Consider the following 16,519-nt stretch of genomic DNA (forward strand, 5'->3'; position numbering starts at 1 on the left):
CCTCAGTCTTGATTCCCATGGGACCTTACCTATCAGCTCTCTGAGCTTACCAAAATCCGCCTTCCTGAAATCCATTGTCTCTATTTTGCTGTTCTCCCTTCTACCCTTCCTTAGAATTGCAAACTCTATGATTTCATGATCACTTTCACCCAAGCTGCCTTCTACTTTCAAATTCTCAACGAGTTCCTCCCTATTTGTTAAAATCAAGTCTAGAACAGCTTCCCCCCTAGTAGCTTTTTCAACCTTCTGAAATAAAAAGTTGTCTGCAATGCAGTCCAAGAACTTGTTGGATAGTCTGTGCCCCGCTGTGTTATTTTCCCAACATATATCCGGATAGTTGAAGTCCCCCATCACCACCAAATCTTGGGCTTTGGATGATTTTGTTAGTTGTTTAAAAAAAGCCTCATCCACCTCTTCCACCTGGTTAGGTGGCCTGTAGTAGACTCCTAGCATGACATCACCCTTGTTTTTTACCCCTTTTAGCCTAACCCAGAGACTTAATTAGATTACAAAGGCAAAGTTGCATCTGTGTATCACTTAGTACTTTCAGCCAATAACAAACCAGCAGCTCATTTGCATTTGTTTTAAAATAATTAACCTTTTATTTGCTGGATTACGTGCTGTGCAAAGAATATATATAACACAGAGGTTGATGTGTAGTTATTATTGTGCAGCATCTTAGAGCAAAGACAACAGGCCCAAAAGATAGAATGTTCAAGGGAAGAGGGAGGTAAATTGCTCTGGAGAATAAATGTGCTGTAAAATGTTTCTGAAAACTCATTAATACTTATCCAAATAATTTTAAGAACACTTATTTTCAAAGGCAGTTTTTGCTAGCCTTGGACTTTGCTGGGTTTTTTTTTTTTTTTTACCCTTAATAACCACTTTCTTCTGAAAGTTACGTTTTCTTTGTTTTCATTTCTTCATGCTTCATAGACACTATTTTCTTTTGCTCAGTGTATGTCTCTCCTACAGCTAACTTATTCAGAGACAAAGAATTAATTGTTCAGTGCTTGTGATTCTACAGGTTTGAAAGAATTATCAATTAACTATAACAAAGTTTCTGTTAGCATGAGAAAGCACAGCTGCTCCTTTAGTTAATGGCAAAACACTTGCCTGGGTAAATGAAGACCTGGGGTGAAATGCTGGTTCCATGGAAGTCAATGGGAGTTTTGCCATTGACTTCACTGGAATAGGGATTTCACTCTTGGGTTCCAATTCCAGTGGTGATTATTTTCCCTGTGTCTTAATTGTGTTTTTTTTTAACATCTCCTTTTAATGTTTTTATTTTGACTGAGCATAGGGCTTAACTACTTGCTGTATATTTGCATTTATATAAAGACTGCAGCAAGAACCCACTTGTGTGGTTTTTGCTTTAAGATTTTGTGATTTTCAGCTTAACAGAAAACTTGATCTATAGCAATGAAGTGGATCCACAGGCAAATTGTTTGTTCTGGCTTTTGCCACACACACAAAAATAAAGCACAAGGCAGCGGATCCCACTTGGCATTTTTATTTTGATTATTCAGCAAAAAAGAAGACTAGTCCATATGCAGCAGCTTCTGGGGGTAATTCACAAATTCTGAAAAACAAAACTATGCTATGGTGGGAATGCTGATAAGATGCCATCCTAATAAGAAAGATGTGATCTGAGTATCTCTTCTCTGTAAATCTCTTTTTTGACACATAAGTCCTCTGTGGCTTTAGACAAGTAATTTATCCTCCTTGCCTCAGTTTCTCCTCTGTAAAAGAGGAATAATACTTCACCTCTCAGGAGTATTATGAAGATTAATGACTTCATGTTCATAAAATGCTTTGAAGATGAAAAGGAATATTTAGAAGCCAAGCATTAACATTATTACATGGTCACTGGGAAAAGTAAGCATGTTGGCAAACCCCGGACTATAGATCTGAGTCCTTTATGGAACAGATCCCAATGGCCATTTAATGGAGTAAGATTTTACATGGCGTTTATTGTTTAATAGAGTGTGTGTGGAGGGGAGTTCAGTTCTAAATATCTCTTTCCTCTGGAATTGTGGAGGTTGGGGATATTGCAGAGGTTGGGTTTTTACTGAGCCTGTAGCAGATATGTCAAATTCATTTGGTGAAGAAGGCTTGACCAGGACATAACCTTAAGACTCCATGGCCAATTGGCCCTTCCATTCATGGCAAGATACTCAATAATATCAATGGAAGGCTGCACACGGAGTAAGGGTAGAATCCGGCCTTTATCTAGTCACTAGCATTTAGTTACTATTATTTATGAAGTACATTGTCACAATCAATAGGCTATTTCTTCTCCTCCAAATTGGGCCACTTCCTTCATATCTTTTCCTTTCTCACCCTCTTTTCTCTTTTTCTCATATACTTCTTGGTCTTTACGTCTCCTGTGTTCATCCTCTGCGTTTCCTTTCCTGGAGCAATACCCAATTCTCACCCCCATTAGACTTCTCTTCCTTTTCCCTTCTTAGGTCGATCCACTCATATAATAAACAATGCAATAATTAATGTGGACATTAAAGTGTCATCGTTTTAGCTGACACTCCAAGGAGTTTAACAGGCCACAGGAGTGTTTGCATCTCTGAGTCATTATTTCAAGCTCTCCGCAAACTCAGGGAGGTAACACAGCAGTGGTTTGCTTTCAGTTCCCATTTGGAAGGGTTTTTTTTAGCAGCCATGAGATCTAGAAAGATATTATTTTATGAAATATAAAGTCCCTCTATTCTGGATGCTAACGTTACCCCAGTGACTCCACTCCCCTGTGCACTAGTCCGGAGAGCAGGCCAGCTATTCAGGGCAAGAGCAGGGTCACTGTTTTTTAGGATGATGCCTATGTGCACTCAGTGAGACATGGTCCCTCCCAGAGCTTCCCCCAGGGAGGGACAATTCCGTAATTCCCCTACTCAAGGTTTCAGCTAAATATTGCAGTTCACATCGGACAGATGTGAACCTTGTGCTGTGGCTGTAACACACAGTAAATGGTCTAACGGGGTTGAGGGCCAGCCTAGAGCATATGTGAATTAATTATGCATACTATAATTAGTCCAAGTCTAAAGCATAACATGAGGCAAAACCTATTCCTGGAATGCAAAATGAATAGCTACTTACACCATCCTCATCTGCTAGGTATGGGAAGTGACAAGCACAGCAGAGATTATGATTGTCTCACACTGGTGCCCTCCAGAACAATAGATGAAGGATAAGAGAAACAATTTGTAGTTAGAATATAGAAAATCTAGATTAAAAGGCCAAAAGACAGATTGCAGTCTTGTCATTTCACAGTCACAGAGAAGTCAAATTATCCACAACACAATCCAGCCTTTCCATGTAGATTTTTCAGTGTTTGTATGAAATTCATGCTGTATAATGATTTAATAGATTAGGCATTCCTAATTCCTAGCAAATGCTAGAAAATCAACCCTGCAGATATTTTTCTCCCTCAAATTAAATACAAGGGACTAATTAATCAAAGAATATTCCCCAACATTCTTGTTTGGCATTCTATATTCACATAGGTTTTTCCTGATATTTTGTAAAATGTTCCCTGATCTTTGATAGTTACGCAGTTTAAGCATTCAACACTGCCACCCCTCACAGGTCCCCTCTTCTAAATCTGACCAGTAGGTATTTTAAAAAGCATTCACAATATCCATTCATTCAAGGCTAAAATTTTTATATCATATATAGCACTTCTTCAGTCCAAACATCCAGCTCCCACAGAGACCAATAGAAGTTGCAGATACAGATCAAGATCAGTATCTGGCCTTCTGTATATGGACGGCTGGGATAGTTATGAAGAATGTTAGGACCCAACAACAGATGCTTATTCTCCATCCCCAAGTTATTGTTACTCAGAGTTTCAGTACTACATAAATGGCTTTTGAAAGCTGAGCAATTTGCCAAGATACACAATCTTCATTGGCCTTGTACAGAATAAAAGCTTGTAGTTATTTTGTTGTTGTTTTTGAATTGAATCCTAAATATGTTTAACTGACTTTGTAAAAACCAATGTGCTCCAAAGCCAAATAGAAAGAAAAGAATGAGGCAATAACATTTGCTTTAAAACATTTTGGGTGAAATCCTGGCCCCACCTGATGTTCAGTGCGGCAAGATTTGACCATTTGAGTTTATTGGGACTGGCAAAAAGAGTCTCAGTCTACTCTCCTAAAATAATTGTCCTTCTCTTTAGGTACATGTAACTTTGGATTTGATTAGAAGCCATTAATGAGGTCAAATAATGCTTTAGTCTAGTAGCTAATGTAAACCAAATCTATTTATCACCTTGGCTGTGGCTTCTTCAAGGAAGTTAATGACCATTACTGCTCTGCTACTTAGCCAATCAGAAATCATGCTTTTTGTGCAGAACAGCAGAAGCCGGTAATCAATCATCATCATCATCATCATAATAGCATGTTAAATGGGCCTCTAAAATGGAAAGAAAAGCAACTTGGCTATTAACCTCAAATGCATCTTCGAAATTGGTTTCTTTGTATATAGGCTGTCTCAGAAATCTGGGTTACATTGGAGGTGAGAGTTCCTTGCAACATAAAGGAGGTGGAAACACTAGGCAATAGGAGAACCCACATTTAGATGTTTTATTATATCTTTAAAAATAAAAATGTATGTTTAAAAAAAAAAAAAGTTTGGGGAAAAAAAAAAAAAAAACCCTGTTTTATTTCCCTAAAGAATAGTTTAAAATAATAGGTAAAAGCACCAATTTCTTATGCAAGAGAGACAAGTTTCATGCAAACCATAGATAATCACATGGGATTTCTTTCTTGTCTCAGCATTGTAAATGGTTAATAGCTTCCATTTTCCATGCACGGATGTATTAAAATTACCTCTCTCCCCCACCAACAACTCACCTTTGTAGTAATGCCTACAAAGAACTCAATAATGGCTAGGCAGTTGGGGAGCTGACACTGCTACATAAAATGCCAAAGATAATTGTTTCATTTGTTTCTTTTCCTCACCCTCATTTGTTTGTTTTATCCACCTGTTGTCTCTTGTCACATGCTAAAGTCCCCTTCCCCCAATCCTGCACTGTAATTGGCAAGAGTGAACTGGTGCATCCACACACAACACATCACAGACTTGAGGCCTTAAGGCAGGGGTGGGCAAACTTTTTGGCCTGAGGACCACATCGGGGAATAGAAAGTCTATGGCGGACCATGAATGCTCACAAAATTGGGGTTCAGGTTTGGGAGGGGGTGAGGTCTCTGGTTCAGGGTGCATGCTCTGGGGTGGGCCTGAGGATGAGTTTGGGGTGTAGGAGGGTGCTCTGGGCTGGGACCAAGGTGTTCAGAGGGCAGGAGGGGGATCAGAGCTGGGGCAGGGGTGCAGGTTCCAGCTGAGGGTGTGGGCTCTGAGGTGGGGCTGGGGATGAGAGGTTTGAGGTGCATGAGTGTGCTCTGGGCTGGGATCGAGGGGTTTGGACGGGGGAGGGGGATCACAGCTGGGGTAGAGGGTTGGGGCATGGGGAGAGGTTCAGGGGTGCAGGCCCCGAGAGGCGCTTACCTCAAGCAACTCCCGGAAGCAGTGGCATGTCCCTTCTCCGGCTCCTATGCTGTCCCATCCACAGGCACTGCCCCGGCAGCTCCCATTAGAGCACCGGAGGGGGCCACTGGAGCGCGGTAGGAGCCAGAGTGGGGCCATGCCGCGGCTTCCAGGAGCCACATAGTGCAGCCCCCAACCCAGTGCCCCGGCTGGAGCGCCGGAGCGGGGCCGAGCCATGTGTTGTGACCCGTGACCCAACACCGGAGCAGGGCTGAGCTGCGTGGAGCGGCCCCTGACCCAGTGCTCTGGCTGGAGCGCCGGTGCAGGGCCAAGCCACAGACCCCGCACCTCAGCAGGAGCTGGCGGCCAGGCTTAAAATGGCTCGCAGGCTGGATGCGGCCCGCGGGCCGTAGTTTGCCCACCCCTCCCTTAGGCCAAAAAAAAAACAACAAAAAACATGGCAGAGGGTCTTGGAGCCCAGGTTTACAGCCTTGGGCTCGTGCTCTGACACTAAAAATAGCTGTGTAGACAGTCAGGCTCGGGTTGGAGTTCAGCCTCTGAATTCCACCCCAGTTCCTGGCTTTCAGAGCCCAAGCTCCAGCCTGAGCCAGAAAGTCTACATGGCTATTTTTAGTGTCACAGCCCAAGCCCTCTGCCACTGGGTTTTTCTCTTGCTGTGTAGACATAGATTGTAATTAAGCCTTTGGGCAGGAACTGACTTTTTGTTTCGTGTGTATACGTTGCTGAGTACTCTAGGGTCGTGAGCTTTGATTGCGGCCTTTAGGCACTACCACAATTCAAATAATGTAATATTAATAATGATAGTATTGCATATAAAAGAATCTCTGTTAGTTCAAAGCTAAATGTGTACAGTTAAAACATGAGGAAATGTGGAAGTTGAATTGATTTGTTGGGGTTGCTGTTCAGCAAAATAAATATGCATATTCAGAATCATTAGATACCTTCCTGGCACAGGAAAGACACAACCCATCCTCTCAACAATTATTACATACCTAATACAATTGACCTAACATTCAGTATATAAAAAAATCTGAATAAAACTCTGAGAGTAATTGGGTTTTTTGGTGTGTTGTTTGATTGATATGCTAGTGAATTTTCAATACTCCAGGCGTGTGATTTAAGAATTTAATGAGAAAAAAAATCGCTGACAAATAGGGAAGACTTTAAAAGAGCTCCTGTCCCTACTTGGGAATGAAGCCACTCCAGCTGTTAACTACATTTAAGCAATGCTTTCCTATTGAAGTGATAAGAAGAGGGGTTTCCTTTTGAAAAATTACAAAGGTTTTTAGGACTGAAAATGTTAACCGTTTTTCACAGTCAGTTGTTTCCCTGATGTTAACAGCAAAAGATACTTAAATCCTGGGTCATTATGCTGCAAATAAGTTATGGATAAAGACCCAGTTTTTCATCAGTGCCTTCTCAAAGTCAATATAGCTCCACATAGTCATTCTGGTGGATCGCAGTGCAAGATCAAGGCCTATGGGGCATTTCTGTCATAGCTCTCTTGGATTCCAGGAAGTTCATCATTTAAAAAATAAAAATCCTTGGCTCTTTACCATGTTGGTCTTATATCATACGGGTAGGCAGTAAACAGTTGCAATTACAACAATTACGTTGAGAACCTCAACGGCTGCCAGTTTAAAATCTGAGCTGGATGTAAGGCTGAGCGACAGCAGGAACTGTCCGATATTAGGATTAGTGGTTTCCCACAGGGATCTGTGTAAGTGATTCCAGGCAGCTCCCTGCAGAGATTCAATACTATTTTGATTAAAATAATACAAACCATGGGGATTTTAGCATTATTTTTATTATAAATTCATGACTTGTGCCTTTTCTCCAACATCTAGTCCATGGTTTTTTTGGATAATTTACCATAAGGGAACCAGTAGGAAAGGGGGTAGGGGGTCAGATCACACAAGGGACCTAAAGTCATTGCTGTTTGTTGTTCCCACAAACTGCCATCACAACTGGCACCCATATGGTATTGTCAATAGAGACTGAATGAACTCCCTCCTAGAAGTAGCTCATCTACAGTAGAAATGACTCATTATGGTGAATAAACGTGCACTGCTGTTTGCCTGACACCTTTTATGAGCACTAAATTTACTTACAGTTTTTATAAGCTAATAAACATCCTGCTGATATTGTGCTCTGGAGGGGATAGAGCACTGGCATGAGACTCAGGAGACCTGGTTTGTATTCCCAGCTCTGGCTTACTGGATGACTTTGGGCAATTCACTTTCATCTCTCTGTGCCTCGGTTTCCCTGCATGTGAAATGGGGCTAAAGATACTGACCTCCTTTGTAAAGTGCTTTGTGGTCTATTGATGAAAAGCGCTTTAGTCTAAGGGCAGGTCTTCACTACAGGGCGGGGTCGATTTAAGATACTCAAATTCAGCTACGCGAATAGCGTAACTGAATTCGACGTATCGGAGCCGACTTACCCCGCTGTGAGGACGGCGGCAAAATCGACCTCCGCAGCTCCCCGTCGACGGCGCTTACTCCCACCTCCGCTGGTGGAGTAAGAGCGTCGATTCGGGGATCGATTGTCGCGTCCTGACGAGACGCGATAATTCGATCCCCGAGAGATCGATTTCTACCCGCTGATTCAGGCGGGTAGTGTAGACCTAGCCTAAAACAATATGACCCAAGCAACAAAACTTAATATTCCTCTGTACTATGCTTGATGAAGTTAACACTGAGTCATCATTCTTATTTTGAGGTCTTCTAAATTAATGTTGAGCATCAATAAATCAAAGCAATGACTTTCCCTGGGAGTTGGGCATCTAACTCCTAAGACTGCTGATTCACACAATGTTATGTGTTTTCTTAAAGTCCCAACTCCTGAATTCTTGCAGTAAGTTAGCATATCAGCTTTTATTTGAAAAAATGAAGTATATTTCTAGCCCTCGTGGCTGCAGGACAAACATTGAAAATGTGACCCAAATGTGACCCAAAAGATCAAAAACTTAGAAGGCAAATAAAAATAACCCAAAATGTATTACTGTATTTTTAAATATCTCATAATTTTTAAGTCAATGTAATGAATTATTGAGGCCTGACTCAGGATTTTTGGATGCTGGGGGTTAATATTACTGAACTTTCTTAGCTGCCGTTGAAAATCCCAGTCTAAAATCATAGGCAGATGTCTGAGTTTTTCATTTGTTTTTTTTTTTCCTTGAGACTATCGATCAAAGCTTGAAGTGTAACATACAGTAAATGTCACAGGAAAAGTGAAATGCTCTTTAACCACAAAATACCATTGTCCACAACATGATTGAAAATGCTGTCTCAAGCTTCTACAGGTTTTTAGAGCTGAATATTAGCTCCTTGAATTTCCTTGTTGTCCTCCACTGGCAAGTTACCTGGCATCACCGTATGTTTGCAAATGCACCTTTCCTGAAAGCCTGCAGCAGAGCTGCCTCCTGTCCAGCTTTTGGCTGGAGGCTCCAGCTTTCTGCACTCTTCTCCAGTTGTGCAGCATGCCCCTGCTGCCTTTGGCATTTCTGGAAGTCATCCAGAGCTTTTCATTTTGTTATGTTTTATTCTAAAGGCTTTATGGCCACAGCTACGGTGCATTCCCCACTAACTGCTAGACAGGCAGGAAGCATCAGGCTCAGAGACACACCTCCTTCCCTGGCCCAGTTGCTATACATGCACAGGGCTGGCTTTAGGAAGTGCGGGGCCTGATTCGAATACCTGGCGGCGGTCCGGGTCTTCGGCGGCACTTCAGCGGTGGGTCCTTCACTCGCTCCAAGTTTTCCGCGGCACTGAAGGACCCGCCGCCAAAATGCTGCCGAAGACCCGGAGCGAGTGAAGGACCCGCCGCCGAAGACCCGGACCGCTACCAGATGAATAAAAATTAAAAAGGCGCCTAAGTTAGGCGCTCTTCTTTAGGGCGTGGGGCCCTCTTAGGCATGGGCGCGGGGCCCTCTTAGGCATGGGGCCCGATTCGGGGGAATCGGCCTAAAGCTGGCCCTGGCATGCAGTGAGTGTGCTGGGGGCCTGTTGGAAAGGAAGAGATTTGGAAACCCCTCTGCCCTACTTTCTTGACTCTGCAGAGTCTCTCAGAAAGGATGGGTCAAAAGGAGCAGGTGAGAGGGGCGTAGGCAGAGAGATCTTGGGGGGAGGGGAGGTAAAGAAATGGGGGGAGAGAAATTGGTGACAAGGAGAAAGAAAAAAAAAAAAAGACTCAGCCATACAGAGGAAGATGGGGTGTTGGCCTGATGTTTATCTAGGGAAGAGAAGCCTACCATCTGCCCTGAAGATGAAGTAATTAAAACAAATTGCATTTCCAATAGTTTGTAAAGCATATTTATGTAAATTAGCATCTACTTTATGCAGATTTGGCCTCAGGCATTTGAAGGGCAAGGTAAGCAGGTCTGCTCAGCCAGCATTCCAAGTGTCTTGGCTAGGTGTATAATCCTGTCTAATGCTGCCAGATAACAGGCTGCAGCTTCTCTGTGCCTGCTAGACTGCAGGTCAGTTCATTTGCCAAGTTTGGAATATTCAGCAATACAAAGTGTGAGTGATTTTGCATGATAACAGCTAACAAACCATTTAGCAGCAGCATATTCAACAAGTGAAACCCATCTGATCAGCACACTTTCATGTCACACTATTTTGCATGGAGGGAAGTTTTGCTGTCATAACACACATCTCTTAGCTCAGTTACAGCTTCAGTAATTTCCAGAAGCTATTCATGGAGACTGCCTTCTGCAATACCACTTTGAATGCTCAAACAATAGACAGAGTGGGGAAATGTCAGCATCATTCAATTTCATTAAGATGCTTTGTCCTGGTTCCCTCTAGTGGTAGGTAGGATTTAAACACACATTATAGTAAGCACTAAGCAGAGCCATATAGAAAATCTAAGATAGAAGTAAGGAAGTGAAAATGGGAGTGAAGTGTGAATGCCATATGCAAAGTGTGCTCACAGAGCCACACAGCATATGTAACTGTGTCTGGGAAAAAACACGTGTGCAAGTAGTGAGTGTTAATATTTAAACTGTATTGATATGATAGGTGGTTTTTCTCTTCATGCCTTCCCAGTGCATTCTGGCATTCTAACTAGTCCACACCAGTACTTATATTTGTGTTTTTTGGTAACCTGCATACTGCCTCCTCAGTCAGCTGTGGTATCCTCTTCCACTGTTTACATTCCAGGGTGGGTTCCCAGAGCATATGTTCTTCAGTCAGCCTCAGTCTCATCCTTTCACCTGTGTTGCAGACTAGTTTGGTGGATGTGGATTTTGGGAGATAGGGACATTTTTTTAATACCTCCTGAGCTGTAAAGGTACTGTTGGACAGCTGTGAAGCTGCCCTTTCTTTTCTGTTTTGGCATCATCAAAAGTAAATAGCAGGAGTAAGTCTAGAGCATATTATAGAAAAGACTAGACAAAAAAGTACCCGTACATCTACACAGTACTTCTTAATAATAACACGGGGGTTTGTTAGTCAGATGTGCAATCTGGAGATTTTAAATCCCCAACTTCTTGTGGATGGATGCACAGAGAGCAGCTGTTTTCAAAACAACTTTCCAACATCAGTGCTTCGCAAGAAGCTTGCAACCCTTTTTTCATATGTGAAAGTTGTCAGAGTTATCCATGCTTTTGCCACCACAGTTGGAATGTTTCAGTGTGCTTCACATGGGATTACACCTTCAAACCATTTGGAAATTGCAGCTGCCTGCTTACGGAGTAGTATGTCTCACAGAGACCAGGATTTCTGGCTGAGATGCTGATTTTGATCCATACATTCCTAAATGGTTTGGTTTCTGACTGCCTTAGAGACCGCCTACAGTTGCAAACCCTCCAGGATTGTCCTGGAGTCTCCAGGAATTAAAGATTAATCTTTAATTAAAGATTATGTCATATGATGAAACCTCCAGGAATACATCCAACCAAAATTGGCAACCCTAAGACCACCTGTTTCCCTGTAGTATACCCTGGCAGTTGCCATCAGCTATGGGGAATTAGCTACTATTCCCCTAGCTTAAATAGGAGTGGGATACTGGCAGGGCCTTCTTGATAAGGGGCCCTTAATTTTGGCATTCAGTTCACCCTCTTGGTCCAAAGAGCACTGTTCTTTCTTTCCCTCTTCCTTGTTTTTAAGCTTCAGAGCACCATGCTTTTCCATGATGTTAAAGACTGGATGGAGGAAGGGGAGATGCTTACTGGTGTGGGTGTTTGGTGGATAGTGGTTGGTTTTGTTTTGGTGGGTTTTGTGCCTTCCTCCCTCACTCCCACTTCTTATAATAACTGTACAGCACCTAAAGCCCTTGTGCTCACATAAATAAACTAAATTTAGGAATGTTAATGTTACATATGCTGTTTTTCGCTTTTCCTCTCTTTGTTCCTTTCTTTTTCTTTCCCTCTCCCACTTCTATTCTCTCTCTTTTTTGTGGCTTGACTTTTCTCCCAGACTTAACTGGGTCTCCCTTGTTGTGTCCTTGGGTGATTTCAAAGCACTAGTCCTTTATACAATTTTTCCTTTTTTTCTGCTGTCTGTTTTCCGCATTCCCTGATACTTCCTTACTCCAGTCTCTCCATCTTTTTTTGCCCCTGCCTTTATCCTTCCAAACATCTGAGCTCCCTCCAAGGGAGGAGAATTTTTTCTCCTGACATTGAATGAACATACCAACCTGTCTGATTTGGCCAGGAAACTCAGGGTTTGAAGGGAGCAATCTCTGTTCAATGCATATAAGTAAGGGAATTTGGGGGCCCAGGATTTGGTGTGTATTTAGTTTAATTAGAATATATTTTACCAGTGTCAAGCTATTATGCTATAGAATTCTATTTTCATACCAAGTAGGATTCAATTCTTTTATCATTTAGTTGTTAAAAAAAAAATTATGATCGCCTAAAACCCAGGAAATTTCCACTGGTATTTTCAAATCGGTTTCCAAAGGCAGATTCCAAGATTTTAATTTAAATCAAACAAAAAGCCTTAACAAAGTTTTCCCTTCTGATCAATTGTAAATGTTGGCAAATATGGTAATTTGTGTCTATTGGCAATTATCTCTTTCTTCCCTATCCTACCCTGTGTGTGTGTGTTGCTAGGCTATATAATATAAGATGGGCATAAATCAGTAGGACTTATAAAAGCAAACTGGAAAATATGAGGATTTCACAAACCGAACCCATGCATAAAAGTTCTGCTCTACTGAGGTAGCAGCAACTGATGTGCTAAATTAAGTACTACTTTGCTTTTGATTATTCCAGGATAATCCATTATAGTTGGAGCAAACTTGTCGTCAAGCTCTGTTCCTATATGCATATTCATACATGTCTGTGTTAGGGTGATACAGTTCAAAACATCAAACTTATTGGACTTCTGGTCACCTTGTAGTTGTCTGTAAGTTAGCCAACACCAGGAGGGTAATACATGTCTGAGAATTATGACAAGCCTGATGCCACAGTTATTGCAAATGTCCTTATAAAAATACAGATTCATTTGACTAGGGAGCGTCGAAAGCCAGTGGTGCATGCCCTGAATTAGAACCTGTCAAAATCAGTGTTGAAGCTTTCCAAACAAGGGCTTTTACACCATTTTGTAGTTTTATAGATATTCACATTTATTAAGGCATTTTTGAGTTGTTTAGTAGGAGGGACTCTATCTATGCAGTGTACACCAACATTAGTACTTTGATGCTGATATGCAGCTTTCTTCTTCCCTCACGTTGCCTCTTTCTCTGGGATCAATTGTCCTCCCTGGCATTTAGTAGTTTTAGATTGTCTCGCTGGAATGTCAGCATTGAACTTCTCCAAGCATTTTTTGTAAAGCTAACCAAAAAAAAAAAGAGGTTTTATACAAAGGACACAATTTTGCACCTCTTCCCATTTTGCAGCTCACTCACACAAGTTGTCCTTTTGAACTTGGTGGATTCAGTGGGACTACTCGCATGAGTCATCCCTGTTGACAAACCATGCTACCTTCAGCAGGTCCATCTTGGTTTGGCCCCTGATATAGACTTCTTTCCAAAAGCATGTGACAGGTATGAAATTGCAGTGACTCAGGACAGCTTCTTCAAAACAAGTATTAGGTATTTGTCCACAAGAACATATCAGGTAGGGAAGACAACAATGAAAACCCTACATTCATGTTATCTTACTTAAACTTTAGCCTTTCCTTGCAACTATATGTTATTCCTGCTTGTTTCAGGCACACCCACCCACCACTGGGGCTGGGTGAGACAGGCTGTACCTCCTACTGCTCCTGCCTTTCTGATGGTCTGACCCACCAGTCAATGTGTCTCCCTCAGGTCACAGTCTGCCTTTTTATCCTTTTCAACAGTTCAATGATTCTTTTTTTCAAGAGTCCCTGCCCCAGATTTCCTGGGGTTTTCAGCAGCCTGAACCTGGTCACACATTTCTTCAGAGGGGGTCCGAGATCGCCTTCCAGCAATGTATTGTCCATTGAATTAGAGTCTTTGCCAGGTTCTTGGATACCTGGCAAGAGATCCAGCTGGAATTAACCTTTAGGGTTCCATAAAGCCAGCCACCCCACAGTAACTACCAAATCCACAGATTATAAGCTTCACAAAATTAATACAGATATCTCCCTCATTCTTCATATTCAGTATGTCAGAAAATTAAAGGCTATAGGCATACATTTGCAAAAGTGACTAGTGAGTGCCTCTGTTCTGGGATGCCCAACTTGAGACATTTTAAAGGGGCCTGATTTTCAGAGGCTCTGCTCTTTCTGAAAATCAAGCCCCTTTAAGGTATCAGAAATTGGGGCACTTGAAATCACTAGTCTCCTTTGAAAATCTTGGCTTTATCATATAGCATAATTAATTCTATTCAGAAAGATTTAAATAAAATTTCTATGAAACATTCTGAAAACAAACACCTGGTTCTGTTTCAAAGCCTATACAGTTGAAATTTTACTTGTTTTAAACCTCATTTGTACATTCAGTGCCAGTAATACAAGGCTGAGTGCTCTCTGCCAGTAGCAGTATTGTGATGAGCCATCTTCTTGACAGAGATTGTACACTCATATTGAAGAAAATATTCTTTACAGTCTGTCTGGTTTGGGGTTTTTCCTTTCTTTTCCTGAAGATTTGGTTGTTGAAGCCTTTTTGAAAGTCTCCAGAGCTTGAACGGCTTTAAAAGCTTCCTTCCGTTATAACTGTATTTGCTTTAACAAAAAAATGGGGAGTGTCTTCTTTGAAGAGATCAATTAAAAATTCTGTATCACTTTGAGCATCGCAGTCATTTGTTTGTGATTTAATTATAACACAAGAGTTACTGTCTGCAATTAATTACAAATGGATTAAAATAAACAGTAAACAGTTTAACAAAGGAGCTGAGGGTCTGTGTGTCAAGGCAGCAGTGCTTGAAGAACTCCCCATGGTGCTGCTGCCTCATTACTCTGGGGAACCAAGGCAGCAGTGCCAGAGGACCTCTTCATTCAGTATGGAGGCATCTGACTGCCCCAGACACCCCCCTCTCATATCGTCTTTCTTCCCAGGCAATGTGCACATCCACACTAACCCCCATCCTGCTAATCTCAAGTCTCAATCCCTTGTGTCCCCCACCCTGGGTATATTCTGTTTGCCTCTCCATATCCTCCCTTTCCTCCCATGCCCCCCCCCCCCGCCCACACACACACAGAGTCCCCTCTTTCTTCTGAAGTCCATCTTCATACCTCCTGTTGCCAGCCTGTCTCCCCACATCACTGGGAGTATGTGCAAAGCACAGCTGGTGAAGCGGGTTGGCAGCACTGGAAAACAGAAATAGCTGATGGATCTGAGCAGTTCCTTTGGTTAATCTTGGCATAACTCAATTAGATTATACCAAGTAAGGAGACTAGCACTTTATATTTAATTTCAGATGTTAAAAGTGGCCTACACGTCTGTTGTAGTTGTAGACTGTGTTTACATGTGATGTTTGGAATTGACAAGGACTGTGGGTTGGTGGACGGGGGAGTTAATAAAAGAGGAACCCAAAGAAACATGAGGAAAATAAGGTAAAAATTCCCAAAGGCAGCATTTTTAAATGGTTTCTTCTGGAAAAGTTAGTAAATACTTTACAAAAAAATAAATGACATAGAAAAGTCAATTGCCCTCTAAAGTATTGTGCCAAATTTGAAAACAAAATTCAATCGTTAAAGCATGAAATGGAGATTTTAATCTTGCAATAAGTGCAGATTTCAATGCAGCCTTAACTATGGAATTGCTACACCCACCTCCATAAAATATCTCTCTTAAACAGCTGCTAATCTGCTCACTGTATCTGTTAACATTCATTTCTTTGATAATCAGTTCACATTTATTCTACATACGGTACAACATCTCTTTTATGGCAACTACATTAAATAAACATTTGGAGACACATAAAGTGTTATGGAATTTATTATTTAACTATTCCAAACATGTCTCCTACAGTCTTTTTATATCTATCAGTAAAGCAGTTTGAAAAATAAAAAGTACAAATAAGGAAGCTGATCACTAACACTTTAATTTCCTTTTGAAGTGGCAATCTCTAGTGCAACTTCCAGTATTCATGCTTTCTACTCTACTTGGCTGCTTTAAGCAATTAATTTTTCTGTATTTTCACTATCCACTTTCCTTTTGTAATTCACTGATGTAAATTTGGTTACCACTTTTGTTGTGCCCTGTATAATTTTAGAGATTTTTATGTATTGAGTTGAGAGAATACCTTGCAGAACTGATAGGCAGAATACATTTCAAGACACAAAAATGTTTCTCCTCTTTAAAACCCCATTGTTTATCACGTTATGTATTTTGTCATGTATGTCAATGAAAAGTATGGGAATCAGAAGAGGTCATATTAAAGTTTACTTATGTGAAGATAATTCTCGTCTTAATTTTTGCAAGACCAATTCATCATCATTATTATTATGTATTCTTTGTTTGTATTACAGCAGTGTCCAGAAGCCTGGACTGAATGAATAAACTAAACATGTTTTTCTTTATAAGACTTCAATGAAAACATAGATGTACACTGAATCATTGCCAATATCTGAAGGACTTGATG

At 41.3% G+C, this 16,519-nt stretch overlaps 1 protein-coding gene across 2 annotated transcripts in view; it reads left to right on the forward strand.

Annotated features, from left to right (window-relative positions):
- The window catches only part of SYT1 (synaptotagmin 1), a 170,376-nt gene that overhangs the window by 21,696 nt on the left and 132,161 nt on the right, over window positions 1-16,519 (forward strand). The gene's annotated exons all lie outside the window — the stretch shown is intronic.

This window comes from Emys orbicularis, chromosome 1 (assembly GCF_028017835.1).
Source record: "Emys orbicularis isolate rEmyOrb1 chromosome 1, rEmyOrb1.hap1, whole genome shotgun sequence".
Classification (NCBI taxonomy): Eukaryota; Metazoa; Chordata; order Testudines; family Emydidae; genus Emys; species Emys orbicularis.